The 21,470-nt window shown below is 40.1% G+C and overlaps 1 protein-coding gene and 1 long non-coding RNA gene across 2 annotated transcripts in view; one reads left to right on the forward strand and one right to left on the reverse strand.

Annotated features, from left to right (window-relative positions):
• Positions 1-6,246: 6,246 nt before the first annotated feature.
• Positions 6,247-20,972, reverse strand: LOC144305938 (uncharacterized). Its single transcript, XR_013372967.1, has 4 exons — positions 20,170-20,972; positions 12,422-12,464; positions 11,183-11,320; positions 6,247-7,468 (listed from the first exon to the last, which is right to left on the reverse strand). It is a non-coding gene; the product is annotated as an uncharacterized LOC144305938 (long non-coding RNA).
• The window catches only part of NEMP2 (nuclear envelope integral membrane protein 2), a 48,070-nt gene continuing 36,028 nt past the window's right edge, over positions 9,429-21,470 (forward strand). Inside the window, exons 1-2 of the mRNA XM_077885106.1 lie at positions 9,429-9,546; positions 11,077-11,378. The gene's annotated coding sequence lies outside the window, so the exon portion shown is untranslated. The remainder of the gene's footprint in view (positions 9,547-11,076; positions 11,379-21,470) is intronic.

Below are 21,470 nucleotides of genomic sequence, written 5' to 3' on the forward strand. Positions count from 1 at the left end.
CCCTCTTCGCCGATGACATGATACTTTACATAGAAAACCCAAAAGTCTCCACCCCAAGATTGCTAGAACTCATACAGCAATTCGGTAGCGTGGCAGGATACAAAATCAATACCCAGAAGTCAGTGGCATTTCTATACACTAACAATGAGACTGAAGAAAGAGAAATTAAGGAGTCAATCCCATTTACAATTGCACCCAAAAGCATAAGATACCTAGGAATAAACCTCACCAAAGATGTAAAGGATCTATACCCTCAAAACTATAGAACACTTCTGAAAGAAATTGAGGAAGACACAAAGAGATGGAAAAATATTCCATGCTCATGGATTGGCAGAATTAATATTGTGAAAATGTCAATGTTACCCAGGGCAATATACACGTTTAATGCAATCCCTATCAAAATACCATGGACTTTCTTCAGAGAGTTAGAACAAATTATTTTAAGATTTGTGTGGAATCAGAAAAGACCCCGAATAGCCAGGGGAATTTTAAAAAAGAAAACCATATCTGGGGGCATCACAATGCCAGATTTCAGGTTGTACTACAAAGCTGTGGTCATCAAGACAGTGTGGTACTGGCACAAAAACAGACACATAGATCAGTGGAACAGAATAGAGAATCCAGAAGTGGACCCTGAACTTTATGGGCAACTAATATTCGATAAAGGAGGAAAGACTATCCATTGGAAGAAAGACAGTCTCTTCAATAAATGGTGCTGGGAAAATTGGACATCCACATGCAGAAGAATGAAACTAGACCACTCTCTTTCACCATACACAAAGATCTAAATGTGAGACAAAATGTGATGAAAGATCTAAATGTGAGACAAGATTCCATCAAAATCCTAGAGAAGAACACAGGCAACACCCTTTTTGAACTCGGCCACAGTAACTTCTTGCAAGATACATCCACGAAGGCAAAAGAAACAAAAGCAAAAATGAACTATTGGGACTTCATCAAGATAAGAAGCTTTTGCACAGCAAAGGATACAGTCAACAAAACTCAAAGACAACCTACAGAATGGGAGAATATATTTGCAAATGACATATCAGATAAAGGGTTAGTTTCCAAGATCTATAAAGAACTTATTAAACTCAACACCAAAGAAACAAACAATCCAATCATGAAATGGGCAAAAGACATGAACAGAAATCTCACAGAGGAAGACATAGACATGGCCAACATGCATATGAGAAAATGCTCTGCATCACTTGCCATCAGGGAAATACAAATGAAAACTACAATGAGATACCACCTCACACCAGTGAGAATGGGGAAAATTAACAAGGCAGGAAACAACAAATGTTGGAGAGGATGCGGAGAAAAGGGAACCCTCTTACACTGTTGGTGGGAATGTGAACTGGTGCAGCCACTCTGGAAAACTGTGTGGAGGTTCCTCAAACAGTTAAAAATATACCTGCCCTACGACCCAGCAATTGCACTGTTGGGGATTTACCCCAAAGATACAAATGCAATGAAACGCCGGGACACCTGCACCCCGATGTTTCTAGCAGCAATGGCCACGATAGCCAAACTGTGGAAGGAGCCTCGGTGTCCAACGAAAGATGAATGGATAAAGAAGATGTGGTTTATGTATACAATGGAATATTACTCAGCTATTAGAAATGACAAATACCCACCATTTGCTTCAACGTGGATGGAACTGGAGGGTATTATGCTGAGTGAAGTAAGTCAGTCAGAGAAGGACAAACATTATATGTTCTCATTCATTTGGGGAATATAAATAATAGTGAAAGGAAAAATAAGGGAAGGGAGAAGAAATGTGTGGGAAATATCAGAAAGGGAGACAGAACGTAAAGACTGCTAACTCTGGGAAACGAACTAGGGGTGGTAGAAGGGGAGGAGGGCGGGGGGTGGGAGTGAATGGGTGACGGGCACTGGGTGTTATTCTGTATGTTAGTAAATTGAACACCAATAAAAAAATAAATTAAAAAAATAAAAAAATAAAATAAATAAATAAATAAATAAAAAATAAAAAATAAATAAATAAATAAATAAAAAGCAAAGCTTGTTGATAATGTCATCTTACAGGTAGTCATTTTCAATTTTAAAAATTATTCTTTTCTAAGAGTGTTTCTGTTTATATGTGGCTTGAGGAGTGATCTCAGAGTTACCTCCATAAACAAGAGTGGCCCAAAGCGGAGCAGAGGAACCAGTCGAAGGTTCGTGCTTGAGGTGACCTTAAATTTTCCATCTAAAATAAGGCTAAAATCCCGAGGAAGAAAGGGATGCTTTTCTTCCTTTTTTGTTAGCTGAAAGCATTTATATTAGGTTTCTTTTAAAACTGTGCTTGGGATTTTTTTAAAAACATTTACATTAAAGTCTGAAGGTGAAGCACGGACCCTGTACTATGCGGGTGAAGACGGATCCTGCAGCTCAGCTTCCTGAACAGCCAAGCCTCGCTCCGGCTGCGCGAAGCACACTCAGCCGCACGCTTGGCAGCCCGGGGCTGGGGGCGGCTGATGCGGGACAAATCAGTCAGTCAGCAGACAAGAGCGGCCGCAGGGTGGCACAGGACTGCTGTCGCCTTAGGGCCTCGGTCACACCCCTTGGGAGGATGAGGAGGTAGACGAAGGGGGGGCAGCTACGCCAAGTTAACTGAGCAAGAGTATAAAGCTCCCGGGGAGGGAGGCCCAGGGGGTTGCCCCCAGGTTCCTGGGTTTAGGGGCCCTTGCGAGCTCTTTTGTGGAACCTTCCTAAGCAATCCTGTGGTGCCGAGTGGGCCCAGTGGGCTCTGATCACGAATCTGCCTACCTGCTAGGTCCACGTGCACGTGTGAGGTCCCTTTTGCTGACACCCGGGGCTGGGCCTGACTGCCCCTTGCCCCGGACACTGACAAATGCTTTTACGGTTCTTTGTCTCGTTTTGGGGTGTTTGGCACAAGTCGTTTCTGCAGAGGCTGCGAAGCAGAGTGTCGGGGGGTCCTGTCCCAGCTGCGGGACATGCAGGTTCCCGGGAGCCGCCCGGCTCGGTGGTCTCCTGCTGGGGACACCGGCCACCTCTCTCCTGACCAGGTACTGGCCCCGCACGGAGCAGCCTCCTGGGTGCATGTGACGCCCGAGGCATGAGGACGGCGAGTGGGACGCGCAGTGGGGGTGCCCACGGGTGCTCCGGGCCAGCATCTGGGAGAGGACAGGAGCCCCAGGCCCCTGTCACGGGAGCCTCCTGGCCAGGAAGTGGCCTGCTCAGACCAGCTTGCCTGGGAGTCCGCATCCCCTTCCTACTGGCTTTTGCCTGTGTTTTCCCTTGGAGCTAAGTCAGGGCTGCTGGGCCTGCTTCTCGCTCAGTTTCCCAAAGAGGGAAAGGACTGTTTGAATCTTTTCAGTCAGTCCCCTGAATCCCAGGTCAAAGATACCTCATCTTTCTCTTTTATTTTACTGATATCTTTTATTTTTTATTTTTTTAAATTTGTATTTATTTATGATAGTCACAGAGAGAGAGAGAGAGAGAGAGAGAGGCAGAGACACAGGCAGAGGGAGAAGCAGACTCCATGCACCGGGAGCCCGATGTGGGATTCGATCCTGGGTGTCCAGGATCGCGCCCTGGGCCAAAGGCAGGCGCTAAACCACTGTGCCACCCAGGGATCCCAATTTTACTGATATCTTTTAATTACCCTTTAACAACTAGCTTTTCATGCAAAATTTTTCTATGTGTTGAGGACATCCAGTCAAGGGCAAGATGAAACAGAAGAGCAGCAATAACTATACAGTAAAATAAAAATTAAGATCTTGTTTGTTTGTTTGTTTGTTTTTAATTAAGTTAATAGCCTCTAAGACTAGGTGCCACTAAAAATGAAAATCTATCTACAATATAATGAAGTAACTTAACTCATTATATTATGAGAACAGCTGTGATGTTATTTGTAATAGGGGTATTTTGACATTAAAACATTTTTTTAAATATTTAAATACCTGTATTTGATTTTTAAGAAACAGGAGCATCTGGGTGGCTCAGTCGGCTAGGCGTCTGCCTTTGGCTCAGGTCATGATCCTGGGATCCTGGGATCCTGGGATCCTGGGATGGAGCCCCGAGAGTGTTCTGAGAGACATGGTGGTTCAAGGCAGAGATTACCCTCTCTTACTTCTTGAGTTTTCTCAAGAAGGGTGATTGGAGAAAGGGACAGGCTGCCAGAGAATAAACAGACTGAAGGAAGCAGAGAGAATCCAGCCCCTGGGAAAATGGTGGCAATGAGATGTGGGAACATCCCCTCCTCTTTCTGCCCAGTAACAACTTCTAATCCTCCTGGAAAAAGAATTAAAATGTTCTTAATGAGTACAGCTCTGTTCCATTTGCAATAGTAAAGCAGTGTATGAATTCTCTGGATACTTGTCATAAATGATCCAGATTTCTTATTTTTTAAAAAATACTAACCACATTGTAACAAACAAATATAGTATTTCAATACTTAAAAATCACTTGGAATATGAAAACTGATGTTTGGATCCCTAATTCTACCCAGAACTCAGTCCATTAAATTTTTTTAATGAGATTTCTTTAATTTTGAGTTATGTATACTGTTAGAATACAATTTTCAAAAAAGAGAAGATGACTAACATGCAAATAATGAGTATGTAGAAAGATTTTATTCAATATGATAAAAACGAGAGAGCAGTATGATGCTCAAGCCAGTTCTATGAGCAGTTGAGGAGGGAGGTGTACGTAGGCAGTTGAGTAAGAGAGGGGCGAGTGTGACCTGATGGTGGCCCTAGCCCGCAGCCACTGCATTCCTTACCTGCCTCTGCCTACTGCTCCCAACCCTCTAGAGCATTCCTGTTCCAGCAGCAGGAACTGCTTGACCCTCACCTGCAGGCTCCTACTAATTCAGTGTTCCTTCCGGGCTAAAGAAAAATGGCAGCAGCTCTTGTCTGAACACTCTTACAACTCAGCAATTAAGTCACCTGACTTCTCATTTTGCTCTGAATCTCCTGCCCTCTGTCCTGAGTCTGGCCCACACAATATACAGAGTTAGTAGCTGCCTTAATCTCTGTGCCTCAGCCACAAGTGGAGACCTGGCTATGATTGTCACCCCCTTACGGTTCAGTTCCTGCCTCGTTGTCACCATCCTCCTCTTCAGAAACTGGTGACTGGCCCCTAAGTCCCAGAGCAGACAATTCTGCAACTTGGTTTTTTTGTTTTATTTTTTAAGATTTTATTTGTTAATTTGAGATAGAGAGAGAGAGAGAGAGAGCATGAGAGAGAGCACAAGTGGAGGGGGAGGGGCCAAGGGAGAGGGAGCAGCAGACTCCTTGAGCAGGGTGCCTGATGTGGGGCTCCATCCCAGGACCTGGGGACCATGACTTGCGCTGAAGGCAGATGCATATTACACATACATACATACATACATATATATTATATATTACACACACTCATATATATACTGTGTAAAAAGTATTTCTTAATATAGATGATGATCATAAAAGTTCAAAGCCATTCCTCTAAGACACAAAATTGACTAGGTCAGCTTCTTTTTTAAAATACTTCATTGGATTCTCAGTGTCTAGCGAATAATGTTCAAATATTTAGCAAAATCTTCGCACTCCCATGATAGAGCTGCAGCCTACCTCCACTTCCTATCAAGCTTTCAAACTGGGGAACTTTAGATACTAAGAGAGCCACTGGAACAACAGTCTAGATCCTCCCCTATAGCAATAATTTTACCTGCTAGCAAGTATGGTAAATGCTCTTTTTGCATTCAAAAGCACAGACGTATTGCAAAGTAAAATTTAAAAGTTGCATGAATTTTAAGGTAAAATATTAGGATGTAATGAAAGAATCCCTGAAGGTTGGGGACAAGGTTCTCCTGTAAATGTTGGGGAAGCATTGCCCCAAGCATCGGAAATGCCCTGGCACACTGTCCTTTCACCTCCACCATGAATCAAAGTTACTCATATCCAACGACATGCAGGGATAGTGATGCCACCGGAGGTGCTCAATGTGCTGCAAGTCACACAAAGCAACTGCGGAAACTGATGTTAGCTAGTGGGAGAGAAGCAAACCAACGGGTCTAGAGTCCTAGGTTCAGGTGCCACTCTTTTTATTATTATTATTATTATTACATATTATTTTTATTTTTAAAAAATTCTTAACATTTTTTTAAATTGGAGTTCAATTTGCCAACATATAGCATAACACCCAGTGCTCATCCCATCAAGTGCCCCCCTCAGTGCCCATCACCGAGTCACCCCCACCCCCCACCCACCTCCCTTTCCACCACCCCTTGTTCATTTCCCAGAGTTAGGAGTCTCTCATGTTCTGTCTCCCTTTCTGATATTTCCCACTCATTTTTTCTTCTTTCCCCTTCAGGTGCCATTCTGTCACTTACAGCTCTGAGGTGCTAGACATGGCTCTCAACCAGACTGTGAGAAATCCGGCTGCAGCACCTGTCCCCCAGGGGTCCTCAAGAAATATGTGATTGATATGGGGCACCAGGGTGGCTCAGTCGTTAAGCGTTAAGCATTCAGGCTTGGTTTCAGCTCAGGGCATGATCTCATGGATCAAGAGAGTAAGCCCCACACCAGACTCCATGCTCAGTGAGGAGTCTGCTGGAGGATTCTCTGCCTCTGCCCCTCCCCCCCCCACTCTCTCTCTCTCTCTCTCTCTCTCTCTCTCTCTTTCTCAAGTAAATAAATAAATCTTAAAAATATGTATATATGTGATTGATAGAGCTGGCTGGGCAAGTTTCACTGCCTGCCATGAGCTATGCAGGAATCTCTCCAAAGCTGAGCCCTTGGTGGAAGAGTAAACCTTTAACACATGGAGTCCTCCCTGCTAAAATCTTAAGTCATTTAAGTCCTCTAAGCTCAATTTCTTCTGAGGAGTAGGACTCATAATAACAATACCTCGCTAAGGTTATTTTGAGGATGAAATGAGATAATTTATGTGAAAACACTGTGTAAACATACCTCCTCTTATACAACAACAAGAATGATTACTTTTATTATTTTCAGCTTATAACCTGCTTTGCACCTAAGTTTTATATGAAGTTGGTTTTCCCATTAATACCTGGAACCCTGGTTTGAGGACACATAAATTTTCTCTTTAATTGTGCCAGACGTAGACTGAAAAATACACATCTCTAAAAGCTCTCAGAGGATTTTATAACATTGAGAAAACGTTTCCTAAACTTTGCTGAAATTATAATAAAATTATCCCAGCTTGGTAGTTATTAGCGATTTACCATTTCCAATTCCTGTGAAAATGTGGATTCTACTTAAATATTTTAAATCAATTTGGTGGATTCTAGGAAAATGACTACAGTGGCAAGGTAATTTTGAATCCACATCTCAATGTAAAAACACAGAGCTACCCAATAAAATAAAAAACCCATGGACAACATTTACACTGACACTAGTAAACAGGGCATCCACGAAGTCTTCAAAATGCATGTAAGTACGGACAAACCACCAACAGCCACATCAGCCACAACAGTCCTGAATCATATCAGCATCTGGAAAAGGAAAAGCAGAGAGAAGCAGTGAAGCTTGACAGACTTTGACAGACTTGAGAAGAGGAGAAGCCCAAATTAGCAATGACTATTTCCTGGAAAATGTGGGTAGGTCTTGCCCAATCCAGCAGATGGTGAGCACACCAGGTCTGTTACAAAGACTGAAGGTATTTAAGCAGTGTAGGGAGTGTATGAACTCTCACTACACACTGACCTGTCAGAGCTTGCTTCCAAGGACAGTGTCACCTGGAAGAGAAATGCCGAGAGTGGAATCAGGATTGAGCTAGACAGAGACCGTAGAATAAAGATAGAAGGAGACCCCCCCAAAAAAGTGTGTTGGGGAGAGGCAACAGGACCAGGAAATCTGGTAAGTCGACCCTTCCTAACTACAGGAAAATAGCAGAAGAGGGAGTTTGTGAAGGTAGAGAAGCTTACTTGAAAGCACACCTCCTACTAAAAATTGTAGACCATTTTCCCATAAAAATGAGAAAACAGTATTGAGGCTAAATCCTTTGCAAAGTTATTTCTAAGAAACATAGTAGAATAATATCCCTATATCAGAAAGAGAAGCAGAGAACAAATCAAAACTATAACTTCCTATTTTTTTTTAAAGATTTATTTATTTATTTATGGTAGACATAGAGGGAGAGAGGGAGAGAGGCAGAGACACAGACAGAGGGAGAAGCAGGCTCCACGCTGGGAGCCCGAGGCGGGACCCGATCCCGGGACCCCAGGATCGTGCCCTGGGCCAAAGGCAGGTGCGAAACCGCTGAGCCACCCAGGGATCCCTTATAACTTCCTATCTTAAAAGAAGCTAAACTACATTAATAAAATGATATGACACGAAATGAAAACATTAATCAACATTGTTAAAACTCATAAAATTTTAAAAACACTGCCACTGAGGAGGTAGACCTTAGGGGGCAAGTAGAAACTAAAAAAATAAAAAATAAAAAATAAATTCAAAAGTGACCCTCAAGTAGAAGGAACACAAGAGCAAATTAATTAAACAGATTACGCCTTAAGAGAAATAAAACATAAAAAGGACAAAATAAATTTAAAAGGACAAAAAAATAAAAGGACTAAATAACTTAAAAATGACAAAACAAAAGGACAAAATAAGTTTAAAAAATATTTGAGAGAAAGTAACAAATAGTGAAGACAGACAAAAGAAGATTCAAGCATAAGTAACCAGAATCTTTGAAGAAGAAATGCAAAACAAATACTAAAAACAAAAAGAGAACTTCCCTTAAATAAGAAACAGTGTGAAACTACATATTGAAAAAGCACACTATGTAGCTGAGAAGACTGACCCAGAGTAATCAACACCAAGACATATTTCTAGTAAAATGGATGAACTTTAAAGAAAATGAAAATATTCCATTGAGTATGCAGTCAAAGCCACCAAGTAACTTACGGGGTAAGAACATTAGATTTTCATCATGGTTGGGGCTTTTTTGACAGCTATACTTTATGCCAGAGGAAAATAAAATAACATATTTAAGAGACACAAGAAGTAAAATGTGAACTGAGCATTTCATATCCTGCAAAACTGACTTGTAACCATAAAAGGCATGGACAACAGTTACCAACATGCAAGAACTCCAAGAATATTATTTTCATTAGCCCCTCCTGAAGAATCTAGAGGATGAGTTTTAGACAAAATGATTTGAGAGACATCTATATAACGACTGGTGGTATATAGTAAAACATAATTATCTGAAGAAATAATATTAAATGAGAGTTTAAAGAGGATAAATATGTAAAAGCTATATTCTTGCATAATGTAGAAATAGTACAACTGTAAAAATTACTGAGAATCGGGAGAGCATATAAAAATATTTTAAGCTGTTCTTTGTAATTATATTACAGTCGTAATATGTGTGTTGTTATTCTGAGCCTGTCATGTGTATAATGTGGATGAGTAATTATGAGATATTCTAATTCCGTCATCTCCTGTATCCTTGGGAACCGGAATCTTGTTATGGAGGAAAAGAGATACAGATATAGTAAAAGCATAAAAAGGACTAAGTAAAAAACTCTATAGTTCTGGATTTTAATTGGAAATATTGGCATACTAGGTAATTTATTTGTAAAATGATATCTATAAGTATAATTATCAATAGATAGATCTATTTCCTAGCTTTGCCACTGCAAAGGCCCAGAAACAATAAGCATCCCTGGAGCAATAAGCATTAGCGCCTAGTTTGTGATCTTGAAATTGTAAAAGAAATCAGGACTTTTAATATGACTGATTTCATGTCTGAGCACAGGATGAACCTGGATAGCTGATATCAAATATCAAAGAAGTTATCAAAAATTAGTATCGTATGTCAAAAGGGCTCAGAAACCAACCTGAAAAGAATTCTATTGGCCAAAGATAGGACAATTAGAGCTTCAAGAAAGAAGTAATTGCCATTGATTGAAACCTTATCAAATATGTTGAAATCATCAGTTCATGGTAATATTTTTAAAAGCCAAGAGTCACCCTCTTAATCATAGGAAACAAACTGAGGGTCACTGGAGGGGAGAAGGGAGGGGACGGGGTAAGTGGGTGATGGACATTAAGGAGGGCACATGGTGCAATGAACACTGGGTGTTATATAAGACTGATGAATCACTTAACTCTACCTCTGAAATAATAATATACTATATGCTAATTAATTGAATTTAAATTTAAAGAAAAATAAAGATGGAGGAAAAGGTCAGAAGCCAAGGAATAGAAGTAACCACTAGAAGCTAGAAAAAGCAAGGAAATTAGTTCTCCCCTAGAGACTACGGAGGAAGCATGGCCTTGCCAATATTGTGGTGTCAACCTAGTGAAACCTGTTTTGGACTTCTGGGCTCCAAAAGTACAAGAGAATAAATTTCTTTTTCTTTCTTTCTTTCTTTCTTTCTTTCTTTCTTTCTTTCTTTTTTTTTTTTTTTTTTTTGAAGAATTTATTTATTCATGAGAGACTGAGAGAGAGGCAGAGACACAGGCAGAGGGAGAAGCAGGCTTCATGCAGGGAGCCCGATGTGGGACTCAGTCCCGGGATCCCAGGATTATGCCCTGGGCCGAAGGCAGGTGCTCCACCGCTGAGCCACCCAGGCGTTCCAAGAGAATAAATTTCTGATGTTTTAAGCCACTAAAGTCATCACAACTTTCAACTTGTTACAGTAAACAATATGAAATTAAAAAGGATTCTTTAAAAACAAACAAACAAATAGGGGCTCCTGAGTGGCTCAGTCAGTTAAGCATCTGCCTTCGGCTCAGGTTGTGATCCCAAGGTCCTGGGATCGAGGCCCATGTTGGGTTCCCTGCTCAGTGGGGAGCTTGCTTCTCCCTCTCCCTCTGCCCCTCTCCCTGCTTGTGCTTTCTCAAAATAGATTAATAAAATCTTTTTTTTTAAAAAAAAAGTCATCTTCAGAGAAGGCTAAAAAAAACAATTTATTCTCTTAAAAACTAGTAAATAGAAGAACCAAATACTTATCCTATCTTTTCTTTCTGAACTGTGTACCACTAAGTAATCAAGTAATAAATAAGGACAAGCATCTCCTTATGAAAGCATTCCAACCAATAAACGAAAAAAATAATGAAATTTGACTATCACCAATTTGCAACCTCCCAGTGAATTAACAGATCCAGACATCAACTGTTAATAATATCACAAAAGGAGACTCAACCAAACATCATATACCTCTCATGAAAGAACACAACACAACCTATCATCTTACCCCAAGTGATGAAACCTGAGTTCAATGAAGCTTCTGAATCCAGCTGCCAGTTCTCAGGAAATGCCCAGGACAGAGGAATATGCCACACTGCATCATGAATATGAAAACAGCAAACCTCCCGATGGTGAAAGGATGAACCTGTAGAATGAGATTTAAAAGATACATTAAAAAAATACTTAATGGGCAGAAATATAAGGTTTGTGGATGTGCACTCCTGCCATATAATTATAAAGAAACACATGGAAATAATTACTATAAAAATTAGGATGGCGAGTGCTTCGGGGGCAGGTAGGTGGTTTGAAATTGGAGAAGTACATGGAGAGCTTCTGGAATAGCTGAAAAACTATTTCTTGCTTTGAGTGCTGGCTACAAGAATGTTTGCCTTATGGTAAATAATTCATTAGGGTATACATTCATTGTATATTGCTTTCTATACTTTTATTTTACAATAGATATAAGGATTAAAACAACAAAAATCGATTTAACATAAAGGATACCTGTAACAACAAAGGGAGAATTTCAACAAGATTCTCTCGTGTATTATTCAAGATTGATGAAGTGTTAAAAAGAATCTATAATATTTCTGGGGATTATACTATTTGGCAAAGAGTAAAAAGGGGTTGAAAACTAGGAAAAGGCAGTGAAGAACCAGGTGAAATGGGAAAATGCAAAGGAGGAAGAGTAACCTCTTAATCCTAAAACAAATCCAAGGAATATTAGTGGGTTTAGCTTTGATAATTACTGAAACAAGTTAAGAGCTTAAATATTTAGATGGATTATTCTAAGCATCGTTGTTAGGCAAAATATCTTTAAGTGAAAAAAGGAGCGAAAAAGGAGTGCCAACCTATATGAACATGTCCTTCCAGGGACACACCTGTCCTTTGTGGTTAGGACAGACAAATTCTAACTTGCAGGATGCATGCCTGAAAAAGCAGTGAACTCCCTCCTCCTGCATTCTGTTTGCTCCGGAGTCTTAATGTTTTATCCTGCCCATCATTCCAGGTGGCCAGTGGCCTAGTTAACTGAACTCCCTCACGTTAGACCATCCAGAACAGTCACTGCTCAGTCTACTCTTTCCTTTTGTTCCTTATCTTTTGCTTTTTCTACCATTCCTACTACTGTCTCCTTACATCTCCTGTTATAACCCAGGAAGTATTTGCTCTTTAGGGAATTCATTGTTTTAGAATAAAGATGTCCCGTAAACCTGCTAAACAAGAGAATAGAAAGAAAAATACTCACTTGATATAGAAGCAACTCCCATTTTGAGTCAATGTGTAAATTTCTAAAAGAAAACACATTTTTTTATTTTTATTTTTTATTTTTTTTATTTTTTTGAAAACACATTTTTTTAAAAGAAAATACATTAATCAAAGTTTAGGATAATGAACAAAACTCATCTATCAAGTCAGCATAAATTTCAACTGCCATTTTCAGAAGCCGCCGAAGGCTTTTGGGAGCTGTCAGAAATATCACCATAGTGATTTCTTCTCTATCTATTGCTATTACTTCCCACCATGGAGACTGAAAATGCCAGATACTCAGTCACCCCATTTAGCCAGGGTACAGGGTAGTTCACTTCTAACAGGACCAGCAAGGGAGTCTGCTGAGAGGGTGAAGGCAGGAGCTTCTAAGAATGGCTTTACTTCCCTATTCGAGAGATGGAAGGCCCCTGCCTTGGGTTGCAGTTATGTGGGAAACCAGTATTGGAAGCAATGGCAGCCTTTTTGTGCTATGAGAACAAGAGCTTACAGACAAAACCCAACAAGCCAAGAGTGGGGAGGTAGAAAGCTGGAAACAGTCTGAGACCTTGATAGCATGCTTAAGCTGCTGAATTAACCTGCCTTGGGACTTACTTCCAGGCGACATAATAAATGTCTTCATTATTTAAGACATGTTTAGTTGGAAATTAGTTGGAAATATCCTAATGAATAGATACTCTGATAATACAGGTAGAGTTTTTGACCCTGTCAGTAAGAACAGGGCCTATAAATCACAGGAAAGAAATATAAATGAGTGAGGGGGAAAGTTACCAAAAAGTACTAAATAATAATTGTTTTTTTTCATTTAGCTTTGTAGACTTTGATATCTAATTTTAGGCAGATAGACTCTAAAGGCAAAATAGGGGCAGCCCCCGTGGCTTAGTGGTTTAAAGCTGCCTTCGGCCCAGGGCGTGATCCTGGAGACTCAGGATCAAGTCCCAAGTCAGGCTCCCTGCAGGGAGTCTGCTTCTCTCTCTGCCTGTGTCTCTACCTCTCTCTCTTTCTTATGAATGAATAAATAAAATCTTAAAAAAAAGAACTGAGAGCAGGAAGACAAAATCCCTGTTTTAACTGAATCAAAGGGCTCCTGAATAATAGACAAATCTTTTTCGTCAATAAATGATCAACGAAGACAGTTAAGGCATTTAAACTCAAAGAACATCTGCAGTTTACAGCTTTCCATGAAAGAAAAATGGATTTTGGGATCCCTGGGTGGCGCAGCGGTTTGGCGCCTGCCTTTGGCCCAGGGCCGATCCTGGAGACCCGGGATCGAGTCCCATGTTGGGCTCCCGGTGCATGGAGCCTGCTTCTCCCTCTGCCTGTGTCTCTGCCTCTCTCTCTCTCTCTCTGTGTGTGACTATCATAAATAATAAATAAAAATTAAAAAGAAAAGAAAAATGGATTTTGAAATATAATTATTTCACTATAATCATTTTAATAGAAATTAATACAGTAGGGGAAAAAGACCTAGATTATAGAGAATGGCTGGTTAAAAATGCTTCCCAAGGGTGTGTTGGCCGCAAAGTAAACTTTGATAGAATTTCTTTAGGAATCGGGTAATGTGGAATGATAGGATTGGATGATATCCAGGTGAAAGATCACTCTTCTCTTTGAAAACATAATAACTGGTTACTGGTTTTCTGTATCCTAGTCTCTTAAATTAACTCTTAGAAAGCTGTAACTCTTCAATCTTCTTTTTTTTTTTTTTTTCAGATTAACCAAATACATCCATTTTTTCTCCCTAGGTACTATTTTCTAGCCATCATCAACAAATCATTAATCACTTTTGAATATTTTTTCCGCCAATAATACAGTATAGTCAAGACGGTTTGCCTCAGAATTACTGATATCGATTCCTAGGGCATACACTGCACCTACTCAATAAGAATGTTTGGAAATGGGATTCTTACCCACACCAAAATTTGACAACCACTACTTTAAAGAATTCCACAAGTCTCTATTTGAATTGAAAGATTTGAATTGAATTTGACCAATTATTTTTTATAACTTTGCTAATTTAATACAGAGGACATATTATCTTTCTTATAAATTATAATTATTCTAATCCTTCCCGACATCATTCATTCATACTGGAAAGCTCTCTGTTAGTTTTGACATGAATTATTACTAAAATTACTGAACCAGTATATGGCAAGTCAATTTAAAAATATTTCTTAAATGAAATATGCTAAGAAAAACATGATCCAACGAGTCAATTTCTATTTTTTTTCCTTTATGAAGAGGTCTTGAACAGCCTGCTGTTGTTTTTTTCTCTCTCCTTTTATGTAAAATTCAAAAATGGGAATTTTTAAAAAGAAGACTTTATCACATACAGCTTCTATAATCTGTATGGCATTGGCAGGTGTCATTGCAATAGCAGACTAAATCTTTCTTTATGAAAAAACACAAAATAAAAAAAATAAAAAAAAATAAAAAATAAAAAAAAAAAGAAAAAACACAAAATAGTAGAACTTTGTTTTATTCTAATTCATTTAATTAAATGTTCTACCTACCTAGAAACCAAGTGAAAGTTCCTAAGTAATTTCTGACATGAGCTAAATTTTACATCTGATTCATAATGACTGATTATAACCCTATGACAGTTACAAAAAATTAATTATTATGAAGAACAAGAACTCTAGAAACAAAAATGCAGAGGCTGAAAATTGAATTACCATCTTTTTCACACCATGTGGAAATAGTCGGAATTTAAAAAATTCAGGTCACTAAAATAATAATAAGCTTCCTCAAGAAGCTCTTTATTATACCTTTCTTTTTTTCAAAAATATACCATAGTATAGCAAAATGAATTATATAAAGTACACACAGTATCTTAGCTATGGTTACAAATTTGCTGAAAAAGCCACTTCCTGTCACGCATAAAACTTGTAAAACTCAAAGTTTAGTTCTAATGATTTTGAATCACTTGGCATATATATCAAGAAGGTACATTTTGGGCTTTTCCTGGATGAACTGAGTCAGTCTCTAGAGGGTGTGTCTTGGGAATCTGCATTTACAATGCTAAATGTTTCCTTATACCCACCCTGATAGCATTCTGGCAAAAGTGCCAACTTCTTCATCATCTGCGAGATCCAGATCCCCCAAGCTGCCATGCTTCATTCCATCTTAGAGGTGGATATGGGCTGTTTCCAGAAGTCCACAGCTAAGATCTGTGGCACAACAGGGCAACTGCTCCAAGAGGCAATGAATTTTGTCCTTTTTCAATAATCCCTTCTGGTGTAGAAGCTTTGGGGCTGGTCCTATTATCCAGTGACAACTGTTTTACATTCTTCTGCGAAGTTTAGTGGTGATTCCAACTACAACTTTCTCACTTCACTGACTCACTGATGGACAAACTTTTTCTCTATTTTCTAATGGAAAGGTAGAAAGCAAGCCTGCATAATATCCTAGGCAGCTTTGAACAGAAGATTCTGCTGGTGTCCTGTTTATAGGGGGGTTTGTTTTGGATTGGTTTGGTTTGGTTTGACTAATGAGTATATTTCATCTCCTAGAGGGATGCACACAAATGTTGGTGTAATTTAGGAATAATACACTGCAATAATCATGGTTTGTTAATAGCATCTGCTTCTCATGAGAAGGAAACAATGTTCCATGATGATGTTAAAGAACCTATTATAATAGATTAAGTGTAGTGTTTTCTAAACTGTGTGTGCATGGATATTAACAGGTTTTATTTGAGAAAAAGAATTATCAGGCTTCAATTTGGGTGTAGTATATGTGTAAATCAAATGTCTCACCCAGAATTCTTCAATCCAAGAGAGATCATGATGGAAACAACACAGCATTAGTAGGGTAAAAATTAACCTAGTATAATTTAATATATCACAGCTTTTGAGGGTCAGGAATATAGGGGCAGCTTAACTAGGTGGTTCTGGTTCAAGGTCTCTTGAGGACTACAACCAAGGCATTGGCCAGCACTACAAACATCTCAAAGTTCTGTTGGGAAATATCTGCTCATTCACTCTCCACAGTGCTGCCTCACAACATGGTACCTGGCTTCTCTAGCAAGAGTGATCCCAGAGGAAGAGAGACAGAACGCTCAAGATAGAAGCTGCAATCTTTTTATAACCTAATCTTGGAAATGACATACCATATAGGCCATATACTATTCATTAGAAGCAAGTCAGTACTTCCAGGCCACACTCCTAGAGAGGAGCTTATACAAGGGCATGAATACCAAGAAATGGAGGGGATCTTTGGAGGAGTGTCATCCTAAACACTGCCTACTGCCAATTTCTTTATTATAGGAATTTTTAAGGACTTAATATGCTGTTTGTCATTGTGAATGTCTACAAGGGCTAATACAGTATGCTGGATTTCCCAAACTATTTGAACATGGATTCCTTCCATCTGTCCTCATTCTGTCAATATGGGCCTTGTGTTCTAAGAACTTACTGTTTAAGATGTCCTCAGCCCACTAGCAAGTTTGTTAAAAATGCAGAATCTCAAGCCCTACTCTAGACCTACTGAATTACTGGCAGTATTACTTATTCTTGAGTCTACCTCACCTGATATTAATATAGGCACTAAACTTTCTTTTGATTGGTGGTTTTTTTTTTAATGGCATATAATTTCCCATCTCTCTCTTTTTAGCCTATTTAAGTATATCCCTAAATTTAAGGTATTTTTCTAGTAAATAGCATGTAAATAAGCTTTTGCTTATTTATTCAGTCTGACAACATCTGCCCTTTTATTAGATGTTGAGGCACTTATATTTAATGTGATTATTGATATGGTTGGATTTAGACCTATTTTTTAAAAAGATTTATTTATTTATTTATTTATTTATTTATTTATTTATTTATTTATCATAGAGAGAGAGAGAGAGAGAGAGAAAGAGGCAGAGACACAGGAGGAGGGAGAAGCAGGCTCCATGCTGGGAGCCTGACGTGGGACTCGATCCCGGGACTCCAGGATCGCACCCTGGGCCAAAGGCAGCCGCTAAACTGCTGAGCCACCCAGGGATCCCCTAGACCTATTATTTTTTAAGTTGTTTTATATTTGTCAATTTGTTCTTTATCCATTTCCCCCCTTATATTTGTCTTCTTTGGGGAAATTTTATTGTACCATTTTATCTCCATTGTTGCCTAACTAGTTATCTCTCTTTTTAAAAGATTTTAGTGGTTGATCTAAGGTTTACAACGTATGTCTTTAGTTTATCACAGTCTAATTTCAAAGATTACTATATCCCGTTAGGTATGGTGAAAATTTTATGATAGTATACTTCCATTTTCTTTTCTCTCATCTTCTGTGGTACTGTCATTCATTCTAATTCTATGTATAAGCCCCATAGTGCACTGCAACTATTTTTGCTTTAGATATATCTTTTTAAGTGATTACAATAATAAAAACTTTAATATTTACTTTCACTTTTATCATTTCTAGAGCAATTTATTTCTTTGTGTAGGTCCAGATTTTCATCTGCTATAGTACTCTTCCTGCCTGAAGAACTTCTTTTAACACTTTTTATAGTGAAAGTCTATATGACTGGAAATGGAAAAAAAAGAAAAAAGCTTCATTTGCCTTCAAGTTTTGAAAGATATTATAACTGGGTATAGAATTCTGGATTGACAGTATTCTTTCTTCTACTACTTAAAAAATGTCACTCCATTATCTTCTGGCTTATGCAGTTTCTAACAAGAAGTCTTCTGCAAGTTTTAGCTCTCTGCAGTGTATCATTTTTCTCTGGCTGTCTTTAAGATTTTCTCTTTATCTTCTGTTTTCATTAATTTTGGAAAATTCTCAGCTTTATATCTTAAAATATTTCTCCTGTCTCATTTTTCCTCTCCCCTCCTTTTGGGATTTCAACCTGTGTTTATTAAACCACTTGACATTATTTCACAGATCTTGGATATTCTGTTATTTCTTTCTTTTTTTAGAAAAATTTTCCACATATTTCAGCATGGATAATTTCTACTTACCTATATTCTAATTCATTGTTTTTTTTTTCCTTGCCATGTCCAGTGTTCTAAGCCTGTCAAAGGAATTATTCATCTCTAATAATGTGCTTTTACTTTCTAGCATTTGCATCTCTCTGCTGAGATTTCCTGTATGTTCACACAGGTTGTCTACCTTTTCACTAAATCCTTTAACATAACAATCATAGCCCAACATCTGGGTCATTTTTCAATCTGGTTCTGTTGATTGCTTTAAACTCTTTATAATGGATTTTTTTCTTTGCTGTTTTGAATGTCTTGTAATTTTTTATTGAATGATGGATATCCTTGTAGAAGAGCAGTGAAAACTGAGGTAAAAAATATTTATACCAGAAACAAGTATGCCTCTCTTTCTGTTGGATTAGAAATGTAGGTGATTGAGTCGATCTAGGATTTGAGCTGAGTTTGAGTTTTATTGTTATTATAACAATAAATCTGTTGGTGTACCACAGGATTTTTTATTAAAGATTATTTATTTATTAAAGAGAGAGAAAGAGAGCACACACAAACAGGAGGGAGGGGCAGAGGGAGAAGGAGAAATAGCGGGGAGCAGGGACCCAGGGCTTGATCCCAGGACCCAAGATGATGACCTGAGCTGAGGGCAGATGCTTAATTAACTGAGCCATGCAGGTGGCCTGTACCACACGGGTATGGAAGCTGGAGTGCTGAGGATTTTTCTTCTTGCCGCTTAGTTTTCAGCAGTCCTTGCATGCCTGTGTTAGGGAGGGACCTCTCCCCACGTTCTTTTTCCTCCTCAGTACAGAGTAGGGTTGCTTATTGCTAGTGCTTGGCTTGTGGCGCAACAGGCTTCTCCATTCTCCTGCTCAGCTTTGGTCTTAGGTTAAGTCCAGTATAGCTCAGCCTTCGAGGTGGGGGCTTTCTCAGGATTTCTTCCACTTCCCCCGAAGCTGACAAATCCTGCCTTGTTTCTGTGGTACGTCTTCAATAAAAGAGTTTCCCAGAAGTTGCCAACTTCTACTTTGTGTTAGTTCAGTTCAAGCCCTTGAAACCCAGTGTGTCCTGCTGCTCCCCAGGGGCAGAAAGTTTGCACTTCTGTCTCTCCCCCAGAAAAGAGTCTTTGCCAGGGTCCTGTGGTAGTAGTGTTTTATGCTCCTTCCTCAGTAGCTCTTCTCATATCAGAGAAAGGTTTGGGGAAGTCAGGGGAGGTCTCAAGGTTGTCCCCCAGTGACCCAACTACCACCTTCAAAGACTCTCCTCATCTCTGGAAAAATATTTATTGCTATCCTATAGAAAGGAATGTGGTGTTTTGACTTAGCTTCTTTACAGCTATTTACTAAAGATAAGACACACAAATAGTAATTTAAATATTAATCTATTATCCTGCTGCCTGCTGTTTACCGGATGCTGCTGCAGGAAAACATTTGTCTCTCAATAATCTACCTGTTTCTTCTAGCTATTTTTCTTTTCTTTTCTTTTTTTCTAGCTACTTTTCATAGTGCCACCCAAAGTTAAACTGTCAAAATGAATGACAAAAAAAAAAAAAAAAGCTGTTGTGCGAGAGGCTAGTGCACACCTCACCCTTGGACCCAGAGCTCTGCTCTTTCTCTGGACACTGTCCGCCGGGCCAGACAAGGTAGACGTTTAATAGCAGCTTATTTGTAAAACTTACCACCTTGAACCGTTCCTTATAAGGAGATTTCTGACCTTACAGAAATCTGCGGGAGCACACATGGTGCCAGGGATTTGAGGACAGTTGGTTAAATCTTACTTTGACACCAGGGAAAGTCTAGTTATTGAGTCCTACTCATACCTGTGGGGAAAATGAAGCTGAGTTATTTTTAGAGGATGATTTCTGTCACAAATGGCTTCTCTGAGGCACCTAAGCAGAAGACCAGAATTAGAAAAGGGGAAATGAACTTTTGTTCCAGTAAATGTTCAGTATGAAATATGAAATCACATTAATGAGTTTTCAGAGCCTGAGGAAGATGTTTTTTTAAAAAAAGGCAATATAACTGACTTAAGTCTGCAACTTCTAATTATCAATATTAAGGCCACTCAAGGTATTTTTCCCAGTTTTACGGAGATGTAACTGACATTTAACGTTGTGTTAGGTTTAGGTGTACAACAGGACATGTGTATATCGCAAAATGGGCATTACATCCGTCGATCCATCACCTCACATAATCATAATAAAATTTTTTTGTGTTTATTTTCTTGACAGCTTTCAAGTCTACCTTACGGTCTCGGCCTTAGTCACCGTACTGTACATCACCAGGACGTGTTTGTAATTCTAAGTTTGTACTTTTTGACCTCCTTTGCCCATTTCGCCCACCTTCCCCCACTCCGTCCCCCTGGCCACCACCAATCAGCTTTCTGTATTTTTTTTTTTTAAACGCAAGTTAATTTTAACATGTGTTCTACTGGTGAGGGAACGTTTTACAGCCTCTTTGTACTGAAATGTGTTCAGGAGCTGAAACACCCAAGTCCGTGTTACTTGAGCAACTGAACTGCCAGTCTGTCGTTACAACAGCAAGGAAAATGGGAAACAGGAAAAAGGTTTATTGTTAAAAGGGGGTTCCTGCAGCACAGGCTCCCCTCCCCCGTGGAGCACCAGCCCCCGCCTCCAGGAGCGCCCCCTCCCCTCCTCCTGGAGCACCGGGACCCTCCCTCCTCCTGGAGCGCCAGCCCCCCTCCTGGAGCGCCTCCCCCTCCCCCCTCCTGGAGCGCCCCCTTCCCCTCCTCCCTCTCCCCCCGCCCAGGCCCCAAGCCCGCGGGTCCCAGGCAGCCCCAGCGCCCTCCCCGCTCCTGGAGCGCCCCCTTCCCCTCCTCGGGTCCCAAGCCCCAGGCCGCAGCCGAGCAGCGCCCTTCCCCTCCCCCTGGAGCACCCTCCCCCTCCCTCCTCCTCCCCGTGGAGCACCCTCCCCCCCCAAGCGCCCCCTTCCCCTCCCTCCCGCCCCCTCTTCCCCGCCCCCGGCCCGAAGCCCGCGGGTCCCGCCGGGGTCCCGGAAGCCCCAGGCCGCGGCCGAGCAGCGCCCCTCCCCCGGCGGCCCGCGCAGAGGCTGCCGGGACTGCGCGGCCCCTGCGCCCCCGACGGCGAGGCCCGGAAGCCCC

The sequence above is a fragment of the Canis aureus genome, chromosome 36 (genome assembly GCF_053574225.1).
Source record: "Canis aureus isolate CA01 chromosome 36, VMU_Caureus_v.1.0, whole genome shotgun sequence".
Taxonomy (NCBI): domain Eukaryota; kingdom Metazoa; phylum Chordata; class Mammalia; order Carnivora; family Canidae; genus Canis; species Canis aureus.